The 24319-nt window shown below is 40.7% G+C and overlaps 1 long non-coding RNA gene across 1 annotated transcript in view; it reads right to left on the reverse strand.

Moving 5' to 3' along the window:
• Window positions 1-20819: 20819 nt before the first annotated feature.
• Window positions 20820-24319, reverse strand: part of LOC114019389 — a 214624-nt gene continuing 211124 nt past the window's right edge. The window contains exons 3-4 of the long non-coding RNA XR_006285098.1: window positions 22635-23050; window positions 20820-21530 (exon numbers count right to left, since the gene is read on the reverse strand). This is a non-coding gene — a long non-coding RNA (uncharacterized LOC114019389). The remainder of the gene's footprint in view (window positions 21531-22634; window positions 23051-24319) is intronic.

The following is a 24319-nucleotide window of genomic DNA, read 5'->3' on the forward strand; positions in this document are numbered from 1 at the left end:
ACACACACAAACAAAACTTTTGGCCCAGCAGTTGAAAAACACTAACCTAGTGGCTTAACAGAACACTGTCCCTCTTCCTTCCATTGACACTGGATGCTAGTCCCATGCAATGAGAATCAAATGCAGGGGAGGGGAAAAGCCTTTTCAGCCTCTTTCATCCTTATTTGAATTAGAGAAAAGAATCTAATACTGTACAGGACATCTGGAATCTAGCAGGACCCCCACGTCCTCAGAAGACAGAGCTACATGGACCTAGATAAGTTTTGTATCAATACGTGGCTATTCATAAAGAGTTTGCCCCAGAAAGATGCTGAGCACTCCTGTGTGGTGTACCCTAAATTCAGAATGAAGTCATTAGGAGACTGATTCACTGATCCGCAGAGTCCACTTAGTCAATGGAAAGACTCCCATTGACATCAATAGGCTTTGCATCAGGCCCTGGTAGTTGAGGATGCTCAGCACCTCACAGGATTGAGCTCAAATGGCTCCACCGTGTTAGCCAGGCGAAAGCCAGCTTTTAAGATGAGACCTCTCTTGCACCCCACAGATTTGCTGTTTCTAGTAATGCTTTCTCTTGCAAAACAATCTAACAGACTGTCATCTGCTGCAAAGTTCATGGGTTCTTACAGAGCCATAATCCAGCGAGTAGCAGGTTGCTATATATCAAGTGAAAAATCCAAACCACTGGTAATGTTAGACAGTTTCCTCAGCGTACTGCAAAGCCAGATTGCTCTGATGAGATGGCAGATGCAAACTAGGAAATTAAAGTAAAATTAGGGAGGCAGATTTGTATTTAGACTTTGGTTGTAAGCACAGGAAATACTTGAAGCCGTACTGGAAACAGTGTGAATCCCATTTGTAAGTATGAATCCTCTTGCAATGAAGCGTATGTTGGAGTTCAAACCCACTCAAATAAGGAATCTGCTGGGAAAAAATGAATGTATACTGATGCTATTTAAAGCTGGGCAAAAACGTCAGAGGAAATCAATTGCAGCTTTTTGTATGCCCGGGTGTGCACTTGAATATCAATTTGGAGGCACGCACAAGTATATGATCCCATGGTAATCAACAGAGTAATGAATATTAACATAATTAATATTACACCAAAATGTGTCATGAAACTGAATTATGTCAAGAATGAACCAAATGTCTGATACCAACTAAACGCTGTGGGTCACAAGACGGAAATGCACAGCATTTTGTAATTATAAACAGTCACATATTTTCACCTATCAGTTGCCAATTTTGGAATAAAAGAATAGACCAGCAAAGAGAAACAACTTTGTAATCAGTTAATAGAAACATGCTTCTAGTATGGGCTTCTGATAACTGACCAAAAATAGAGGCATCCTAAGGACCACACTGATTCCCGGCATAGACTCTGATGGAGGAGCTCTATAGGCAGAAGGGGACCCAGAGAAAGGTTTGCAACGATGCTAGGGAAACATCACTTTGCCAGCACAGGCCAATAGTGTGCTCTGCTGGCTGAGGTGGGTGCCCCTTTGGGGTTTGTGTTGGTTAAGCTCCCGTGGGGTCTGATCTACTGGCAATGAGAATCTTTCCATTGATATCAGTGAGCAATGGATCAGTCCCATCGAGCACCTTGCAGAACAAAAATATAACCTCCTTCTGCAGAAACCCAAAGGGAGAGCTTGCACTACAGCCTTCTTCCTCCTTCTCAGTGAATCCCAGCATTCCTCAGTACGACTCCTCCCTGGGCCAGGATAGAGCAGGGAGGTGCAATATTAACCAAATAATCTGTACCAACAAGAGAGAACCTGATTCCAGAACTTTATAATCAAGGGGAGTATTCTCTTACGCCCTTATTCTTGGCAGCAGTACAGAGCCCAAGCGTTGGTTGGCCAGTGCATTATTCTGCTCTAAGGGATGATGGAGAAAGCAGCTGAACAGCCTACATACAAATTCCCACCCACCCCCGTAGACAGACCGACATGTACAACATGAACTAAAGGCAAGACAGACAGAGACTGCCAGATCTTCTCAACTTGGCAGTTCCACAGTCAAGGTACACCTTCAGCCAAGGAGATACTCCACCAGTCTGGTCTTGTTTGAAATATTATCTTCTTTAAAATGATTCTAAAAGCGTTATTGTTTTATAACAACATGGGCATGCAGGAAAGCCAGGTCCCTGTTCTGAAAAGCTTCCAAGCTAAAGGAAAATCTGTCTTTCTAGTAACATACAAATATTTACATCCAGACACAAAATCTGAAACCAGAGGAAGCCCTTAAGGGCTCAGCAAATTCTAAGTCGCCAAAAACCCTAACGTGTTTTGATGTCACAAATTGTGTATTTACAAAGAGCAAGTCCAACAATGAGAGTGAATGTATTCAAAGCCCAAGTTCCAGCTAACAAATTTCTTGGCCAGAGCAGGGCCCTTTTTGTCTCATCTGGTAGAGCTACCTACTATGCAAGCCGATGGGGGTCATGGTTCCAGTCTCGGTCACCAGATGGACAGACCCTGCTAATGAGCTAGCTCCACCTCCAGGGTTTTGCCACTACCCCTGAAGCCACCTGAGATCATTTGTTTCATATGTGTGTCAGAGGGACATAATTTATGTCTTTAAGGACCCCAGACTTGTAGGTTCAAAGCCAGCCAGCATTTCTCCTGATGTTTTTTGTGGCTTTTGGCTACTTATAGTGATGAAGCTACTAAAAATACTACATTAGAGGAATGCTTAATAAGGCTCTTTTGTCTGGGTTCATATTGAGATGGTTTGTGTACATTTGTAAGTATGTGTAAATATGTATTTGGACAGTTGTTAAGAAACATGTATAATTTTTCCCAAACACCACAGCTCCTTCCAGCCATTATAGTTTAATGGGATAATGCATATTTAAAGAATTTTGAGCGTGTGTTTTATTTCTAGTTATTTACTTAACAGACTACATCAGGCCTTCAGAGCTTTTACAGACAATTGTATAAAGTAAATAGGCATTCACCCAGTTTTTAAAAATGCACATTACTTACTCAGTGGAACCATCTGTTGGAGTCATAATAATCTACTGCAGCACTCAGAAAAGTATGGAAGCTTAATATAATTTAGGAGGAATTACATGTATTGTGGGCCAAATTCTGCTCTCAGTTACTCTGGTGTAAATCCAGAGTACCTTTCCTGAAGCCAGTGGAGTTATTCTGGTTCAAATCTGGGTGCATGGGGGCAGAATTTACCCCTCTATTGTGTCCTGAAACACTATGGAAGTTATTCCACATGCACATCCTCCATAGATAAGATTCCAGCCATTTCAACTTAAAATATAAAAGGTCATGGCCTGCATTGTGGACAAACATTTGGCAAAGGAGCTAGAACATGTCCATGCCACCAAATTTTATTTGTGCTCCCACACCTGAAGATTGGGAAAAAGAATTCTTACCAGCGAGGCACAAGTTTACCCCCGTCAATACTGTAGAGCCTAATTATAGACCGCCCTACAAATGGGAACTCTACAATCATGTTATATTTTATTTATAATTCTTTATTTTTAATAGATAATTTAAAGTACGGAGCAATTTCAATTGGAATAAGAACACTATTTTTTTATTACAACTCATTGAATGATTTAATGTTTCAGGCTGCAATTTTCCAGGGCACCTATGGTAGTTAGACATTGAACTCCTACCCAAAGGCAGTATGCGTTGGATGCCTCACTCCTATAGGCACCTTTGGAAATCTCAGCCTTCCTGATGATATTTGCATAGTGCCATTCAGTAAGTGCATTAAGACATGACACAATGCATGTCCGCTGGGCTCTCCTCATCCCTTGTGTGTTTACAGCTAAAAGCAGCCTTATATCTAATGATACATCAGTGGTAAAGCAATACCCTTAGTTCAATACACACCCTCTCATATCTTATTGCTTTCATCACCATTCAGCAGGGAGAGGTTGAGAACAGAACAATGACGAACCAACTGTTCGTTCCTGCTTCAAAGGATGAGACAATAATACAGATACCTTCCACTTAGGTTACACCATCCATCTGAGGATCTCAAAGTGCTTTATAACCATTAATTAACGACAGGTTTCAGAGTAGCAGCCATGTTAGTCTGTATCAGCAAAAAGAACAGGAGTACTTGTGGCATCTTAGAGACTAACAAATTTATTTGAGCATAAGCTTTCGTGGGCTACAGCCTACTTCATCGGATGCATAGAATGGAACATATAGTAAGAAGATATACATACATACAGAGAACATAAAAAGGTGGAAGTACCCATACCAACTGTAAGAGACTAATTAATTAAGAGGAGCTATTATCAGCAGGGGGAAAAAGCTTTTGAAGTGATAATCAAGATGGCCCATTTCGGACCGTTGACACGAAGGTGTGAGGATACTTAACATGGGGAAATAGATTCAATTAGTGTAATGACCGAGCCATTAATTAATGAAGCATCATAGTATATCTTTGAGATGAATATTATCATCATTTCACATAAAGACCAAATTTTCTAAAGTGACCTCTGAATTTGGGGCCAGATCTGAGACACTTAGGGCCTGATTTGCAGAGTTGCAGAGCACACACAGGCCACTGTTCTTTTTGATGCCCCTTCCTCTAAAGGGGATGGATCCAGTGGACAGGAGCTATGGTTTGAGCACCTTTGAAAATCAGGCCCCAGGTCTCAAGCAGGACATCCATAGTTAGTTTACAGGTTGGAAAATCAGACACTTTCTATATCATGATAAACAAAAATTCTGAAACAGCACATGGCAGCATTCCTACTAGTGAATACAATTTTAAACTCTGATGGTTTTATATTTAAAAGTTACACAAAGATGTTTAGTCTGGGGTGCTCCACTTTTCCTCTGACATTTAATGAAGATGAGTAAACTTGCCAGTGGATGAATGAAACCAGAATTTTAGATCTCATTCTATGGGTTGTTCATCTATTTGTATTTCCCTTTTTCTACTTAGATGCAAAGTCTTTGAACTCGCCAGGGCTTCTAGCATGCCAAGTTGCGTTCTATGACTGCTGGCTGAATTTGAAAATGGGTTACAGTTACAGACCTGACCACTAGGAAAACCCATTCCAACATGCGTGAGCCCAGAGATGTCAAGACACTGCTATATCTAATTACAAACCTGAGAGGGATTAACCTTTGAGGACTAAATTAATATTCTAAATAAAATGAATATGCATCAGCCTGTAGATTAGGATTAAATGCTTAGTAGAATCTTTATGTGATCAAGCAGGTTTTGTGGTGCAGATATTAACCATTAATATGAAGCAGCAAAATTATTCTTTATCCTTATAATAACACATCTCACTTCTAAGGCACACTGCATTTGAGAATCCCAAAACGCTTCAAAAATAATCAACCCTTCTAGCACCCCAGGAGATAAGAGAGTGCTACTATCCCCATTCCACTGCTGAGGAAATAAAGGCACAGAGAAGGCAAATATATGGGCCCAGATCATCCCTCCTGGGATCTGTGTATAATGGGAATCTTACATTTATTGATCTGCCTATGCCTGCACACAAGGAGAGGGCAGGACTACTGGAGGTCCCCATTCTCCTTCTCCTTTCCTTGCATTGATGGAGTTCTGCTGAAGCTCAGACTGGACAGAGAATTATGGTGTCAGCGAAAGTGCAGAAGGATGTAAAACATGGGAGGAGCTACTCTCCATGACACCATCCCCCAGGGTTCATTTTGGAAATCCACTGGAACATCACACAGTTATGAGCTACATTACCCTCCCTTCAGGTTTTCCCTCTTGGTTGCTATCACCTGGCCACATAGGCACCCAAACAATGGCAGTACCATTCCTGTTGGAGCCTAGTAGCACAGTCGTTGTCCATGCAGAGAGGTTCCCATCTCTGTACGGAAGGCAGGAGGGAACTCCTTATCTGCAGATCCACTGACTGAAAGGGGACACAGTCTCCCAATTCCATGGCCCCCTCAAACAATGCCTAGCAGAGGAAATGGTTCCAGGAAAGCTCTGTAAGGTCACCTACAGACTACTCTCCACTTCCCCTCTTCCTGTGGATTCTTCCTCACTATCCAAAGTTTAACACTGAGTGATCAGTTTATATACACAAATCATCCTTTTTAAACCCAGCTATTACACCTATTTTTTTCTTTTAATTAGCTTCAAGCATTATAGGGGTACTAAACTCTCAAATAAGGTTTTAATTTAATCCAGTGAAGTCAGAAGAAAAGCAAAAATATTCCCAAATTACCTACAGGCAAATGAGAATTCATCTGGGTGCTAATCCCATCTCTTGGCATGATATTTCCTTACATACGTTCAATGGTATTTTCCAGTGGGTACATTTTTCTGCCTGTGCAAGTCAGTTTGATGGTGCTAAAAGGCAGTTAGGTGTTGAAATCAAGGGATTTGAAAGAAGGCACCAGTGGGTTTCTATTGACTTCAGTGGGTTTTGGCTGAGTTCCTGTGGTGAATTTGTCCCTAAATTCCCTGGATTCTGAGAGTTTAAACCAGAAATATATTATTCTAGAATATTTATATTCTACTTATTATTTTTGGAAGTAACTTCCATGTTTGTTACAGAATTGTGAAGTTAAACACCTAAAGGAATTATCTGGGCCTAATCCAACCCATTATTATTATAAATACAAAATGTATCAGGAGTTATAACATATCAGTCCAGGTGGGAAACTTAGAAAAAGCAATTAACATTCCTCTGTAGACTTTTGTATTTACATTTCAAATTTACCACTTAAGACTTTAATTCTCCATTAAACTGCTTAAATATACATAACTTCAGAGTTATTTAAATGTTTTATGAGCTTTCTGAAATGATCAGCTAATTAAAAACACTTACGTAATTTAGTACCTTAACTTCATAAAGCTTCCTTTTATTTAGGAAGAGGTGAATTTAATGTGCACCTTTTTTTCCTTTTGCTTTGTTAGAAAATCTTAATTTTAAAAATAATCATGATTTCAATGAGGGAAATGGGTTTTTCAGACCCAGAGACTAATGTGAGGAATATTATAGCTCATTACTTCCTCCTAGCCTGCAAACTTAAATTAGTAGTAATCATTAGCTACCATGTATGACATTGCGTATATAATTAAGAAATAAATTTATTACAGAAACTTGGAAATATCAATTAAAAAGTAGTCAGTGCAGTCCCACAAGGTCCTATATGATTACCTGTGTTATCTGGGCTGTCACTTCCAATGCTGGTTGGAATCTCAAAGACCTCTGAGGGGTGCTCAGTCTGTCAAGTTAAATAAGTTAGACAACCTTAGTGGAAAAATGAAGTGATACAAGCAGGTGCAAACACAACTGTTTAATAGAGGAACAAAGATGTCAGCTTCAGCCTATTATTGACAAAAGTGCTTTTCTCTTTTACTGTACTTTTGAACTGACTGACAGGACAATTCAATTTGCTGCTTTACCACAATCTGCTCATCTGGCTGGAAGGAGCAGAACCTTGGGGATATTAGAGGACACTCAAAGAATTACATTTGTTCTTACCTATTATATTTGGGAACCATGAATTTTAGTTCTTTTGTGTAACATTCATAAGTTTAAGGTCAGAAGGGACAATTAGATCTTCTAATTTGACCTCCTGTATATTACAAGGAATTACATTTCACGCAGTTACTACTCTATTGAGCCTAATTAAGCCTTTAAGCTTCCTCCTTGGTGTAGAAAATATAATTAGCTTCTGTCTGCTCCCCCCACCAAATATTCACCTTTTTGCCCATTTCTAGAAATGAACCCAAACACTTTGAAATTCTTAATTTTCTAATTAATTATTCTCTCCCCCCCCAATTTTCTCACATCTGCATTTCATCACATACTCTTCCAGATTCCAGCCAGGGCTGGAAATGGAACTGCTAGAAAATGTCACTTCTCATGGTTTTTCCAACCTGATCAGGACCAAGGAATGCCCTATATTTGTAGCAGTAAGGCTGTCATTGAAAACATCCAAACATTTTACATTTAGCTATGCAGACTCTCCAGTCCCATCTATATTATGAATGCAGATGTCATGAAGGACCCAGTCATAACATAAGATGCTCACCCACATGAGTAAAACATAGTCCTGTTCTGAAAGGTTATTAACTTTCCTAGCAATACATAATTATCTGAAACCAATTAACATGGAAGGTGCTGATATACCTTTGGACATACTCGAACTCTTTACAACCCCACAACTTCTCCATGCAGTACAGGTTTAGAGACAATTATAAGAAGCCAGGAAAGAGGGGCATGATGCTTTTGAGCTCAGTGATGCTCTTATTTATGACGCAACGCTACAGCGTCTCCTAGAGCTCAAACAACACTTTCTCCTGAAACAAGAATACAAGAAGCCAGTTTACTGTGCTTGTTTTCTTTAAAATCATACTGAGAGTATCAACATCATTGTCCAGTTTTGGCATCCAGGAGTGCCAAGAGGGACAATGTACAGCTACCTCAATCTTTCGTGCAAATACAATAATATCAGTCTTTCCCTGGATTTGTCCCCTTAAGCCTTCCAAAACTGCACATCAAACCCACATGAAACTCAGCTGATTTCAGATCACAGTACAAACTCAAAACACAAAGCAGATTCTTAGAAAGATTTGCTAGGGTTCACCAACCTGTTGAGTGAACCTTGGCTCAGTGCCAAGCAAATCTGGGCAGATTAATGTTTGCTTTAAATCAACATCATCTGACGCTCTCGGCATCTGATGTGAAGCTCAGTTTTTGCTTTTCTTGTTGAGACTGTGGGTTAGCTCAAACATGAAGCTCAAAGCAAAACTCAAGGCACACAGTCTACATGGATGATACCTGATGAGTACGCTTGCCTGAATTCCTGCAAGGCAGCCAGTCTCCCTCCAGATCCATTAACATTCTGTGACATTACTGAAACTTTTGGGGAGCATCTGTTTTGAACTGTACACTCATTGCGAAACAGAGCAGTAAATTAGTTGTTCCTACATTTCAAACACCAGACCAGATTGTGATATCTTTACTACATTGAATAGAACTTTGCTCCACCAATGGTTCCATTTAAGTCAATGGGAATACCTGTGGAATAACTATCCATTGTCAGGTTTCAGAGTGGTAGCCGTGTTAGTCAGTATCAACAAAAAGAACAAGAAGTACTTGTGGCACCTTAGAGACTAACAAATTTATTTGGGCATAAGCTTTCGTGGGCTAAACGCACTTCATCATATGCACGCAGTGGAAAATACAGTAGGAAGATATATATATATGCAAAAAGAACATGAAAAAATGGGGGTTGCCATACCAACTCTAAGGAGAGTAATCAATTAAGGTGGGCTGTTATCAGCAGGAGAAAAAAAACTTTTGTAGTGATAATCAGGATGGCCCATTTCAAATAGTTGACAAGAAGTTGTGAGTAACAGTAGGGGAAAATTAGCATGGGGAAATAGTTTTTAGTTTGTGTAATGACTCATCCACTCCCAGTCTTTATTCAAGCCTAATTTAATGGTGTCTGGTCTGCAAATTAATTCCAGTTCTGCAGTTTCTCGTTGGAGTCTGTTTTTGAAGTTTTTTTGTTGAAGAATTGCGACTTTTAGGTCTGAAATTGAGTGTCCAGGGAGGCTGAAGTGTTCTCCGACTGGTTTTTGAATGTTATAATTCTTGACGTCTGATTTCTGTCCATATAGTCTTTTGTGTAGACTGTCCGGTTTGGCCAATGTACATGGCAGAGGGGTATTCCTGGCACATGATGGCATATATCACATTGGTAGATGTGCAGGTGAACTAGCCCCTGATGGTATGGCTGATGTGATTAGGTCCTATGATGGTGTCCCTTGAATAGATATGTGGACCAGCAACCACAGCGGGCTTTGTTGCAAGGATAGGTTCCTGGGTTAGTGTTTTTGTTGTGTGGTGTGTGGTTGCTGGTGAGTATTTGTTTCAGGTTGGGGGGCTGTCTGTAAGCGAGGACTGGGTTGTCTCCCAAGATCTGTGAGAGTGAGGGATCATCCTTCAGGATAGGTTGTAGATCCTTGATAATGCGCTGGAGAGGTTTTAGTTGGGGGCTGAAGGTGATGGCTAGTGGTGTTCTGTTACTTTCTTTGTTTGACCTGCCCTTAGTAGGTGACTTCTGGGTACTCTTCTGGCTCTGTCAATCTGTTTCTTCACTTCCGCAGGTGCGTACTGTAGTTTTAAGAATGCTTGATAGAGATCTTGTAGGTGTTTGACTCTGTCTGAGGGATTGGAGGAAATGCGGTTGTATCTTAGAGCATTATCTGTAGACAATGGATCATGTGATGTGGTCTGGATGAAAGCTGGAGGCATAGTAGGTTAGTACAGTGGTCAGTAGGTTTCCGGTATAGATTGGTGTTTATGTGACCATCGCTCATTAGCACTGTAGTGTCCAGGAAGTGGATCTCTTTGTGGACTGGTCCAGGCTGAGGTTGATAGTGGGATGGAAATAGTTGAAATCTGATGAAGTATGTTTAGTCCACGAAAGCTTATGCCCAAATAAATTTGTTAGTCTCTAAGGTGCCACAAGTACTTCTTGTTCTTTTATCCATTGTCAGTAAGGGCCACTGTAAGTAGTTTTGGAAATTATTTTTCAGCAATTGTTGCTTTTGGCAGTTTATAATACTCCAGCAACTGGGAAGTGGGGGGCGGGGGGGAGGACCAGCAATGCTCTGATTTCTGTTAGCACTGACTAAACATTTGTTCCAACTGTCTGGGCAATCAGAAGACAACATAAATACCTTGCTGTGCCTGTGGGATCTCATGCTAAGTTATAATCCATCACTGGAGCAGGCAGACACTCTTGAAGACATTCTAAAGCATTTCTGAGGTTGAATGTAATTCATTGCTACATTCTCTGGTTGCATGTTTAATTCACCTAGCAGGAGCAAGTGGCTACACATGGAACAGTTGTATGCTCTAAATTTCACTTAAAATTTGCATCATATTAAACAACTATTGACTGCAGACTCTATAATTTATCATGTGATTTATTATCTCCTTACTGCTAGAATTCTTTGTCAATAACTTTTACATGCAATAACAGTACCTTGACATACAGCTTCTTTGTATTTATACCCATGTTACTTGAGATCTATAATAGTTCTCAGGATCAGTCTAGGCAAACCTACTTAGCTAAAACAAGAACTGACCCCAACCTTTTCTGTGGATTGAAAAACACCAATTGTCACTTTGCTTATTTCTTTTCTTCCTTTCTGCCTTCTGGTTTCAGCAACGAACAGAAGGGGAAATATGAAATAACTGCTATTTCTCACCATTCTGGAACCAAGAAGGAGCACAACAGACTATTCTTGCAATATTTTCTGGCCAATTTCTAGTCCCAACAAGTTTGCACAAGCTTTGGATAAGCATGCAGGCTTGGGAGTGCTGATGTGAATTGAACCCTTGAACCTTTCAGGTTCAGCCCCTACTAGCACATAGTCAGCCTTGCAAAAATATATAGAAAATGAACCTATATGAAGAGAGATCTGAGCTCCATCAGATTTCAAGGAGAAGTTTTTCTGGCAATTGAAAATCCCATTTGGTCATGGATGATGCATTGTTTCTGTCATTCCAACAGACTGCAATTAACCTTTGCATCTGAACAAAAAAAAATTAATCATTTTAATGAAGCAAGACATAACTATATAGCTTCATTTCATACTGATAATATTGGGGCCTGGATTGAGGGAGAGAATCACCAAACCACTGATATTTTAAATGCCTTTTAATGCCCAACAGACTTTTTGGATGACAGTTATATTCATTTATAGAAGTACAATGATGAAAACTTAGAGGCAATTAAAGTAGTTGAGGATATATATGATACTGTTCAATGCTTCTTTGTACTAAAGTACATTTTCTGTGTCCTAATTTCCTGCCTTCTTTCCATGTTACTAATTGATTTGGTTGTCAGTATCCACTAATGATCTAAAAAATGAAAGTCTTAACCTTCAGTCTGTAAATACATCACTGGGTCCTGAGAGTGTAAGATGATGTGAAAGGCATGCAAGGATGACCATGGAAAGGAAATACGCATCTGCATTTGCTTACTGTAAGAACTCAGCAAGGCTCACCTGCCATCGAACATGCTGTGCAAAGTAGCTTTCTGCTCATTGTTCAATACCATTAGGGTCGCTGCTTAATCCTGTTGCCGTCACCATTGCCATGTTCTGCTAATCCTGACACCCCTGTAAAAGGAAAACTTGCTCAAAGAGTCCTCTCAGGCTATCCAAGATTCAGGGCCATATTTTCAAAAGTAGCCTCTAACTTTGCAGCTGCAATTGTATGGACAAGTTATTAAAGGAGAATTTTCGTTGTTTCTTCTTTTGTGCACCCATTTAGAGCCTGATTCTGGTTTCACGTTCTCCTTTGCAAAGCCAGGAATAACTCTACTGACGTGAATATAAAACCGAACTGGATCAGACCTCAAAACTCTGTGCAGACTGAATTAGCAAATGCAAACTGGGAGATGTCTAACTCCAGGTGCATAAGTCAAAGTAAGTTCTGGTGCAAAAACCAACTATATAATTATAAGGCTTCTGTCAGAACAGAAGAACGCTGGTGTTTCTCAATCTTTTCAGCTCGGTGACCCTTTATTCAAAGTCAAACACTTCATGACCCCTTTACATATAAAATTAAGAGTAAAAAATGTATCAATATCAACAAAGCCTACATCATTTATTTATGTTAGTGTTTCAAGAGGTTGACAGAGACTGCTTGACCTTGAAGGGTAAGGGTGTGTGGGGAGTGGCGGAGCAAGATTTTTCTCTGCATGATCTCCTGATTGACTTTTGTGATTACCCCTCTCCCCATCCCCCCACCCGACCCCCGCCCCACGATGGGGTTGCAACCCACTGGTTGAGAAACACTGATCTAAATAATGTGAGCCTTATGCTATCACTTACCTTACTCTACTGCCCTCCCCTTTCCAAGGACAAACTGATAAACTGCTATTAGGCCAGATTCTACCCCCATTGCCAATGGAAGTTTTACAAATGGCTTCATTGACAACAGGATCGGGTCCTAATGGGGTGTCTGACAGATTTTTGAATTCTGATGAATAAGCTGACAGGCTTGCACATGGCAGAGTGGCATCTGCTGCCGGCATTTGTCACTGAGCATGCTGGTATTAGGTAGCACTAAGTTCGTGTTTTATGTGTGAGGCATGAGAGGGCACTTTAATTGCACACCTGCACACTAATTAAGGACACTGTGGAAAGCTGTCCACTGGGTTTACAGTTGGGGTTGTTACTGCTTTGGAACTTCCTACTGGAAAAACACACACGGTGGCTACAGTGTGTTAGAAATGCAAGCAGCCCCCCCTGTATGGATCCTTCATACAAAAGAGCTATTCTGTTGATTTAACAGCTGTGATTGGCACAGAGCATTGGGATAAAGGTACATGTGATTTACTTTACTTATTTTTTGGAATGGCCTAGGTCTGTTCCCCATTGACAGATCTTCCCAGGTTTAGAAGGTTTCTTAGTTAGTTGGGCTCAGTGAGAGAAAGCGAGGTTTCTCTTGGGTAGGTCAGATGAGGAGGTATAGCTTCTTTTTTTAAAAAAATTGTCCTTTTTGCCATATGAGAATTTGTGATATGAATTTTCAGCAGAGATATACTGCAGAGGTTAAAAGGAGATCACCATCTGTTTTATTTAAATAAATCAATTTGTTAAACATGAAGCTGGTGAGATTATGCAGATAGGAGGGTGGAGAGCAAAGAAAGGTAATTATTTTTGTTTGCACAAATCATTTTCTTATTACTCAGGGATCAAGGAAGGATTCTTGGCTGGGAAAAGGGAGGGCAAAGGAAAATCAGTATATAAATGTGCTGATTAGAGTTGCATGGGATTCCAGAGTTAGGACTCGGGGCAGAGGACAGAGGAAGATTATTTTTATTTAAATAAATCAATTTGTTGTTGATCAGGGATCATGTGGGTTGTGCTGATTGCAAGGAGGGCACAAGACACTTGCTTTTTACCATTACAGTTATTGGTGTAAACACTACTCAGAATCTCCTCTGCCCAAAGACAAAATTGTTTTACTGGTGCTGTGTTTTAGCCCACTCCTTTGAAATACTCCATCTCTGGCATCTTGTGTTGGTGCAGGAATGAGGGTAGAGCAAGAATACTTGACTCATGTTGAGCTTGGAAAGACATATTGAAGAAAAGGAGAATGTGCACATCAGATTGGAGTTTTCTAATGCCCTATAGGGTACGGTTTACTCTCCCGGCCCAAGTAGACAGATTTGCACTAGTGGGGCTCCAGCTAGCATGGTAAAAATAGCAAATACAAATGCATAATTAAGATATTACACCACCGCATATTATTACAGAACTTTATACCTGTATAGCAATGATCTCAAACTACTTTAACAGCAGGAATGAAGTAAACCTCACAGCGCCCTAGGAGGCAGATAAGTATTATATTATTCATTTCCCCAAAATATCCTTGACTTCTTTTTTACAACAATGATTGATGATAACCAACATGCTAAAAACACTACCTGACCATTAAAAAAAACCAATGTGGTGAGCACGCAAAAATTTGCGAGGCTGGGTCACATGTATGTATGGTTCAACTTCAAAACTGCATCCAATGATTTTGCTTTTTATTAAAAAACTGGATTAATCAAGAGTGGCATTATTTAGCAATCACCAAGAGTTGGATCATGCAGGCACTCCCTGGGCTTAATCCAAAACCCACTGAAGTCAACCATTTTGGGTCAGGCCCCTAGAGCAGCACTCTCATTGAAATCAATGGGAGTTCTATGCCCAATGCACTTACAGGGTCCAATATTTGCTGCTTCTCCTTTTTCAAAGCAATTAATGAAGCGCTTTCTGTAATTTAAAAACCCCTTCATGAATTGACTGGAAATGTACAGCTCTGAACATCCAGTGAACACATATCCAAAACTAATGGCTTTGATACCATTGCCAAAATTGTCCCAATGGCATTCTGCAAGCAGTATCCCGCTATATGCCTGTGATGGAAATCTCATTTTACAAACACACTGTTTTATGTAATCATTGGAGTGGTTGAATTAGACCCCAGAAATTAATCTCACTAGTTTTTGAATTTTTAGAAGCCAAGCAGGCTAGGATTTTTGTGGGTGTTGGGGGTTATTTTCAGCTAACAGGGTTTGCCATTATAAAAAAACTGGTTAAAAAAACCCAACATGGTCGTCTCATGGGATCAGATGTGTAACATACTAATCCCAGGCACATAAGCAAAGGTTGAGCATTTTTTCCCTCCCTACATTTATTGATAGATGGTTCAGTCATAAAAGAGGTAAGGGATGTACAATAGCTGATAATTCATGTCAAATGAAGGGATCGTCTAATGTTATATTTACTTACCTGTCCCATTTAAAACAAGGGGGAAAAAAGCTCTTTAATAAATGAAGTCATTTTTAAACAATTAGAAAAAATACTGGCCAAAATCATCCCTAGAGGAACTGTTGGAGTCAGCAGTGTTCCCCAAGGGATGAATTTGGCCCATAGTTTCTCCTGGATTTTGAGTTTGTAGCAGGGCTGATAAATCTATCCAAACATCTTTATTTTTACAGTACGTTTAAAGGAACATTTTTATTTAGTGCTGTCATCTATCTCCACATTATTGTGAAGTATGATCCTTTATTGCTTTTGTGTCTTCATCATTGCCTCAGGAAAGCATCCTTTTCTCCCTGCCTTTCGTTGTTGTTACCCTTGTAGAGTATAACATGCACAAACTTGATTGTGATTAATTGAGGACTCCAGCAAATGATGTTTTTATTCTCTTCCATTTCAGACTTCCATCTGCTCAGGAAAAAAAAAGTGTAGGTAGGTGGGTGGATGGGGGTTACATTTATAAGGACACTTAGGACTCACTAGGTAAATCATCAGAATGACTTGTTCAGCAATAATGGTTACAAGGGAAGAAAGCCTTCCTTAATAGGGTTTCTTGCTCTTACATCATCAAAATGTTTTTATATCTCTGCACCACCATTCAGGCTGATAGAAGACTGTAACTGTTCCAAACATGGTCTACCTAAGCTTTTTTTTGCAGAGGTGGAATTTCAAGCTGAATCAAGCCATGTTAGAATATTGCTTAATTAGAATAACCCACTGAGCCACCATTTAATTCAGATAAACATTTAGTCTGTAAATATAAACACCTGTGTCTTTCTGGTAGTTTAGCACAGTGCAAGTAACATCAGGTATGTTTATAAGAAGTTCTACTGTAGTTCTTACTGAACTGCATGCACTGGCCCCACTGAGCATGATGTACCACAGCCGATAAGGCTTTTCCTTCAGGGTTTACAGTGCAAATATATAGGTTTGCCATCCCCTAGAACTTGGCAAACAAGGTTGCAGCTAGGCAGGGTGGGATTTTCTTAATAGAAAGTGTGATACGAACAAGAAGTCATGTTTCAATTAGATGAATGCAAGGTGGGGGAAAGTTACTAGAGTGCATAATGGGGACTTTGGCTATTGGGAATGTGACAACGAAGTCAAGCCAAATATTTTCATTCAGGAATTTATTGCCCAGGGACAACATTTTCGTTTAACCAAGTCAAGCAATTTTTAGTAAGTAGATTCCAGGTATGGGTCTCCTCTTACAAAGCAGTGTAGATAGCTATTGGGATTGGCACTGGGACACAGAGCCCGTCAGACCTGGGGCACAGGTATTCTTAGTGATACTTGCTCAGTGGGCTATGTGAAATGAGCTGTTGGTCTTGGTCCAGTTCCTGTGGCCAGGTGTCCACATCACTATCATGGCCACCATAGCTGGCACTCTTGGTAGTCTTACGAGAGTGGCCAAGGATAGGCTGAGAGGTTGGATCACCTTAAATATGGTCCCACCAGGTCAAGATTGAGGCACGGAGATGGAAGTTTGCAAATGCCAATGCCTGAGCTGTATTACTTCTGTTGATGTTAGAGAAAGAACCTTATCTGAGATGTAGTGGGGTCAACAATCCAACCACCACAGATTATATTCTCTTATAAATTCAAGAGGAGTAAGAGAAACTGAGTTGATTTGCAGTGGTATGTCCTTGGCAACACATTATGACCTGTGTGGCAAAATTACAGCTAACTTCTTCAGCAGAGTGGAGGGGAAATGTATGGAAGAGTCCTTCACCTCATTGTGGGCTGAATTGCTGATGATGGCATGTTATGCATATGGATATTACTCAAAATGGCAACGCAGAATAAGAGCCATAAGAACAGCATTAGACTGTCATATAAATAATGCACCATGTTATACTGTCCTTACACAGGAATATTATTACCACTTCCCTTCAATATACTAACATGTAGTAAGGATTTTTATTCACATGCATTATTATTAATCTTAGTTAGTACGCAAAGTATAGGATGATAGATATATACTGTTTGTTTGGTAAAACAGACAGATTTACTGCCTAAAGAATAACCAGCAGTTACTGCATAGGGAGGAAGCATGGCCATGTGGTTAAGGCTGGGAAGATCTAGATTTTATTCCCAGGTGTGTTACAGTCTCTCTGTGAAAACTTGGTCAAGTCATAGAATCATAGAATCATAGAATATCAGGGTTGGAAGGGACCTCAGGAGGTCATCTAGTCCAACCCCCTGCTCAAAGCAGGACCAGTCCCCAATCAAATCATCCCAGCCAGGGCTTTGTCAAGCCTGACCTTAAAAACTTCCAAGGAAGGAGATTCTACCACCTCCCTAGATAACGCATTCCAGTGTTTCACCACCCTCCTAGTGAAAAAGTTTTTCCTAATATCCAACCTAAACCTCCCCCACTGCAACTTGAGACCATTACTCCTTGTCCTGTCCTCTTCTAGCACTGAGAATAGTCTAGAACCATCCTCTCTGGAACCACCTCTCAGGTAGTTGAAAGCAGCTATCAAATCCCCCCTCATTCTTCTCTTCTGCAGACTAAACAATCCCAGCTCCCTCAGCCTCTCCTCATAAGTCATGTGTTCCAGACCCCTAATCATTTTTGTTGCCCTTCGCTGGACTCTCTCCAATTTATCCACGTCCTTCTTGTAGTGTGGGGCCCAAAACTGGACACAGTACTCCAGATGAGGCCTCACCAATGTCGAATAGAGGGGAATGATCACGTCCCTCGATCTGCTCGCTATGCCCCTACTTATACATCCCAAAATGCCATTGGCCTTCTTGGCAACAAGGGCACACTGCTGACTCATATCCAGCTTCTCGTCCACTGTAACCTCTAGGTCCTTTTCCGCGGAACTGCTGCCTAGCCATTCAGTCCCTAGTCTGTAGCTGTGCATTGGGTTCTTCCGTCCTAAGTGCAGGACCCTGCACTTATCCTTATTGAACCTCATCAGGTTTCTTTTGGCCCAATCCTCCAATTTGTCTAGTTCCCTCTGTATCCTATCCCTGCCCTCCAGCGTATCTACCACTCCTCCCAGTTTAGTATCATCCGCAAATTTGCTGAGAGTGCAATCCACACCATCCTCCAGATCATTTATGAAGATATTGAACAAAACCGGCCCCAGGACCGACCCCTGGGGCACTGCACTTGACACCGGCTGCCAACTGGACATGGAGCCATTGATCACTACCCGTTGAGCCCGACAATCTAGCCAACTTTCTACCCACCTTATAGTGCATTCATCCAGCCCATACTTCTTTAACTTGCTGACAAGAATACTGTGGGAGACCGTGTCAAAAGCTTTGCTAAAGTCAAGAAACAATACATCCACTGCTTTCCCTTCATCCACAGAACCAGTAATCTCATCATAGAAGGCGATTAGATTAGTCAGGCATGACCTACCCTTGGTGAATCCATGCTGACTGTTCCTGATCACTTTCCTCTCGTGTAAGTGCTTCAGGATTGATTCCTTGAGGACCTGCTCCATGATTTTTCCGGGGACTAAGGTGAGGCTGACTGGCCTGTAGATCCCAGGATCCTCCTTCTTCCCTTTTTTAAAGATTGGCACTACATTAGCCTTTTTCCAGTCATCCGGGACTTCCCCCATTCGCCACGAGTTTTCAAAGATAATGGCCAATGGCTCTGCAATCACATTCACCAATTCCTTTAGCACTCTCGGATGCAACTTGTCCGGCCCCATGGACTTGTGCATGTACAGCTTTTCTAAATAGTCCCTAACCACCTCTTTCTCCACAGAGGGCTGGCCATCTACTCCCCATGTTGTGATGCCCAGCGCAGCAGTCTGGGAGCTGTCCTTGTTAGTGAAGACAGAGGCAAAAAAAGCATTGAGCACATTAGCTTTTTCCACATCCTCTGTCACTAGGTTGCCTCCCTCATTCAGTAAGGGGCCCACACTTTCCTTGGCTTTCTTCTTGTTGCCAACATACCTGAAAAAACCCTTCTTGTTACTCTTGACATCTCTTGCTAGCTGCAGCTCCAGGTGCGATTTGGCCCTCCTGATTTCATTCCTACATGCCCGAGCAATATTTTTATACTCTTCCCTGGTCATATGTCCAACCTTCCACTTCTTGTAAGCTTCTTTTTTATGTTTAAGATCCGCTAGGATTTCACCGTTAAGCCAAGCTGGTCGCCTGCCATATTTACTATTCTTTCGACTCATCGGGATGGTTTGTCCCTGTAACCTCAACAGGGATTCCTTGAAATACAGTCACTGAATCACGCTATGCCTCAGTTTCCCACTCTGTCAAAGGGGGGAATAGCATTTACCTACCTGCAGAGCTCTAATTAGGATTAGTTCATTAATGAGTGAAATTCATTGATGACATATCACACACAATACCTTCTGCACTTCATCCTCATGGTGGGATTGCTATGGCACGGCTGTGGGAGGGTAGGCTGCTCTACATGCCCTCTGTGTATCCCAGAAACAGTCTGTCTCCTCTCCTGCCCCAGATAGGCCACCCCATATAGAGGCCTTGGGGGCAAGGAAATCTGGGGACAGGACTACTGGATCCAGTGGCTCAAAAACCCCATAAGAAGTGCAGAGCAGCAGAGACCACCATCCCAGCTTTCTCTGGGGTTCAGTAATATCAGGGGTGCTGTGCTGCAGTCCTCCCCCTCCATTCCCCCTTACCCCACCCCACACTCTCCACAAGTCTTCTGTAGAGATATCTGCCTGAAACCTCTTCATTTGGGCTGTGTGTGTGTGTGTGTGTGTGCGTGAATATCATCACAGGATTCTCAGGGTGCATTGAGATCCTCAGAATGGTGGCACTATATCAATGGAAAATGCATTATTATTAATGAGCAGCAAGTAATTTGTTTGACAAACATCAGCCATCTTCCTGTTTGCTAGGTTGGTGAATGTACTCATTATTTGAAATTATGCTCTGAATAGTTACAGCCACTAGGTCTTAAACTGAAGGTCAAGCCATTTGTTGTGAGAATTTGAAGCCCACAGGAAATGGTTAGTTATGGTAGGATATGTATGCCATGTGACTACTCTGTTTTCTGATTGGATGAATAAGTCTCTCTTTTCTGAAAATAAGAAAAAGGAACATTTTGCAACATATTGCATTTTACGGTGTGATGGGAAGTGATCAGGACAGGTAAAAACTATTCCTATCACAGACAAAGAGCCAATACTCTATTTTTTCAACACAGGCAGTCCTTCAGCTTAGAGTTAATGTGCACAGTTTATAGCTTCACTTATACAAACCTATGCAAGATGCTTTAGCATCAGACAGTGGAGATTTACTGCTATTGCTCCATTTTATCTTCTCATTTTTGCCCGGGGGATGGGGGGAAAGGGGGAGTGTAATAACACGTGTTCCAAGAAATGCTGAGGCAGGATGATCTTGTGATAAGGGACTTTACAGAAGCTCAGATGTAGGTTCAATTCCCAGCTCTACCAGAGACTTCCCACGTGGCCTTGAGCAAATTGCTTTACCTCTTTGTGCCTCAGTTCCCCCCCTGTAAGACAAAAGGGAATGATAACATTTCCTTTCTCCCATCTTCATCTGTCTTGTCTCTTTAGACTGTAAGCTCTCTGAGGTAAATTTTACTGTGTATCTAGCACAGTGGGGCCCCACTCTGCATTGGGACCTCCAGGAATTACTGTTGTGCATATAATAATAAAATAATAATAATAATGAGGAGGAGGACAAGTTAAAAAACAAAGAGAACTTGTTCTATATTCTCGAGAATGGGAATCAAATGGTGGCTGGACTTATATTACCACCAGCAGCTAATTTATTTATGAGAGGATTTATCAGGAGCTGTCAGGTTTAATTTTCTCTAATTCTCATGGTATGAAAAATTCCACTTGTCTGATTTTAATCTATAACCCAAAGATAGGTCTTCCCAGAAATAACAAAAATACAACATTCAAGGTATCCAAACAGTTACTGTAGGGCTGCAAAGAAGATTGATTACGCCTCAGCCTTACACCTCCATTCTGCCCCTCCCCCCTTGTCTGCTTCAACAATGTCTGCAAAGACCAGAAGCACTGATGCAGCAGATACATTTTTAATGGTAAGAAAGAGAATTTCAAGAACTCAAGGACCTTCCTTGGCATGCTGATACGTAGGAAGAGTTACGTTTTTGTTGCCATATGGTTTTAAATTTTTTAATCAAGTCTATACGTTTGTTAAGCTATCTTCTTCTTGCCGTGAAGGGCGGGGGACACTTTAAAAAATTACTGTCATGTCTAAAAGGAAGAAACAAAAATAAAATATAAATGTACATTGAAGAATCTGCAGGATTACTGTGAGGGGAAAAAAGAAATGGAATTTCTTGACTTCAAACCAATAGGAAAAGGATTCAAAAGCAGGGCAATCAATACCACCCTGTGATCAACAGGAAATGCTAAGAATAGCTGTATATCATGTGTGGCTTCAAATTTACAACCAGGACATATAATCTCATTGTAAGTGAAGAGTCAAGTTCAAGAACTTAGTCTCTACAGTAAAGCTCTCATTTTAACTAAAGAAGTTGAGGTCGACGGCCTCTCAAATGAAATAGATAAGGCAACATAGGGTTCTTGTCAGAAACAAATGTTATGTCTCTCCGTACTGAAAAGCTTAAAGATATTATCAGCAAAAGTCTAGTTGGGCCTAAAATGGGTCCCAGAGAAGTAATATTAACCAGGCTTCTGGCAGATCATTTATTTATCTCAAGCTAAATTCAATAAAGAGAGCCATATATAAGTGAGGGAAAATAATGCAGCTGCTAGTAATTTATCATTGGATGGAAAGTCATTGTTATCCTTATCTCTCCAATGATGTTCTATTTCCAACTGGTAATGAATTATGGGGCTTGCCACATCTTTACTATGTGACAGGTCAACACTACCTCATGGGTACTGTACTGTATTTATGCAATCAATAGAGAATTTGCTGAGAAAATATTGGCATCCATTTTGTGTAAGTGACCTAGTGCTGTATGGTCTCTAGATCGTTGATGGTGGTCGGCTCGTTATAATAGAATCTGCAGACTCTTTTAAAACAAAGATTTATCTGCATGCTTTAAAAACATTTTTCGCTTTGCCCTTAATAAAGCAAAGCATGTGATGGGAAGCACTGGATTGTTAATTGTAAAGCATTCTCCTCATTTAAACTGGCTCAGCCACTAAAGAGCTCCTTTTCCTGTTCCTTTGTTGCACTTATTAGAGGGATTTATTAAACCAAACTTCTGTACAGAGTTATCCAACATTATTTCTGCCTGCAGTGTATGGGGCACAACAAAGATACTAAGAGCAGAACTTTGGTCAAGCCATTGCTGAGAGATAAAAGCAGGATAACAAGTTACTCACCGTGCCCCTGCTGAGTCCAGGAGTTCCTGTGTGGAGTTTCAGGCAGAAAGTGGTGCAACTCAATGCTGTATCACCTCCCTCTAGGTAAATGGCGGAGAGAGGGGGCTGAAATAGTACTCCTGCAAGGGAGGCACTGGAGAAATAGTATTCCCTGAAGGATGGTTCCAGTCTATCACTCTACTCAGGTTGAGTGTTAGTTTGCAATGTAGCTGCTCTCCTCAAATGAGGCTGACTTGAGTGGAATTAACTTGAGAGTAGATTACTCAAGCTACTACTGCAGTGAAGACAGACTCTAAGTTGTTTGTGTATGTATACAAACACATGCATGCATACATACACACATGTGCATACGTACCATGTTGTCAATTCTTTACCATTTGATAGTAATTAGCATCATCTGGCATTCTAAGTATGTGCTAAAATAAGCATAAAGAACACCTTTAAAACTTTTAATGGCAACCACTGAATCTACTATACATGGGCGCACACAAAAGAGGGAGAGAATCTAAATCAAAACTTCTCCAAAGGTCAGGGATAATTAGGTGTTGAATAAATCTCCAAAGACTCAGAATTTTGATTTTTGGTTTGCAAAAATTTGAGATTTTCATTTTTCATCCTGATCTGGGATTACTTTTTTTTCCAAAAGCTTGAAATTTTTCACAGGATAGGAAAAACGCTTCCTCCCCAGCTCTAATCTCCAGGAGTTGGTGTGAGGTACAGATATAACATCAGCAACCTCAGAAGAGGTTACAATGGTCTTTAGTTGGTGAATAGTTAGGCCTATTGAAGTCAATGGAGGAACACAGATTTATACCAGTTGAGGATCTGGCTCATTCACAAATTCAGGGTGGCTTAACAGTTAAATATATTAAAGGCTAATGACTCCTGATGCAATTATTCTCCTGAACCATAGGCAAAGCCTTAAATAAATTGACAAATATTAACTTTGGTACCAGTTGATAAGATGTTTTTCACCTTGCTCACTTACTATGGGCTTCCTTTACGAACTTTGATAAGACAACTCCAGATAAAAAACTATTAAGGAGCGTGATCAATGCCAATAGTTACTTAATGTTCTCAATGACCTGTAGTGGCTGAATAAGTAATCCATTTGGTACACTTGGGGCAAATGTGGGTTTATTTTCAATGGGTCCCTAACCTGGACCTTACATAGGACACTGACACCAGTGTGGTCCCTTTGAAAGGGTCTCAGACCAGTGTGCACAAGTGTTATCATACTAAAAATGGCCATGCTCAAGTGAAGCCCAGGCACTCTTTCTTCCCTTAGAATATACATTTGTAACCCAAGTCCCAACACAGCTTGGGCAACACCACATTTCACTGAGTAGTCAGGAGTTGATGGTCAGGGAACCAAAATACCCTTGGAAGGGGAGGCTCACATACTGTGTACTTGGTTAACCAGGATCATAGCGGATGTCACAGATCTTCTAATTACACTGAAGTTGACTAAAGCACAACAAAAAAACATAGATTCTGCTGCTCTTTGTATGTGTTATGTACCCCCATTGAATGCAATCTCTCCAGCGGTGGCTAAGTTTTCATTTACTAAACTGCCCCTTTTCTTCAACTGCCAGAACAGAAGTATATACTTATTGTATAATCGATAACAACTATGAACTTCATTCAGATTATTTTAAAAAATTAATTCCAGATATCATAATGTC

Source organism: Chelonia mydas, chromosome 12 (genome assembly GCF_015237465.2).
Source record: "Chelonia mydas isolate rCheMyd1 chromosome 12, rCheMyd1.pri.v2, whole genome shotgun sequence".
Classification (NCBI taxonomy): Eukaryota; Metazoa; Chordata; order Testudines; family Cheloniidae; genus Chelonia; species Chelonia mydas.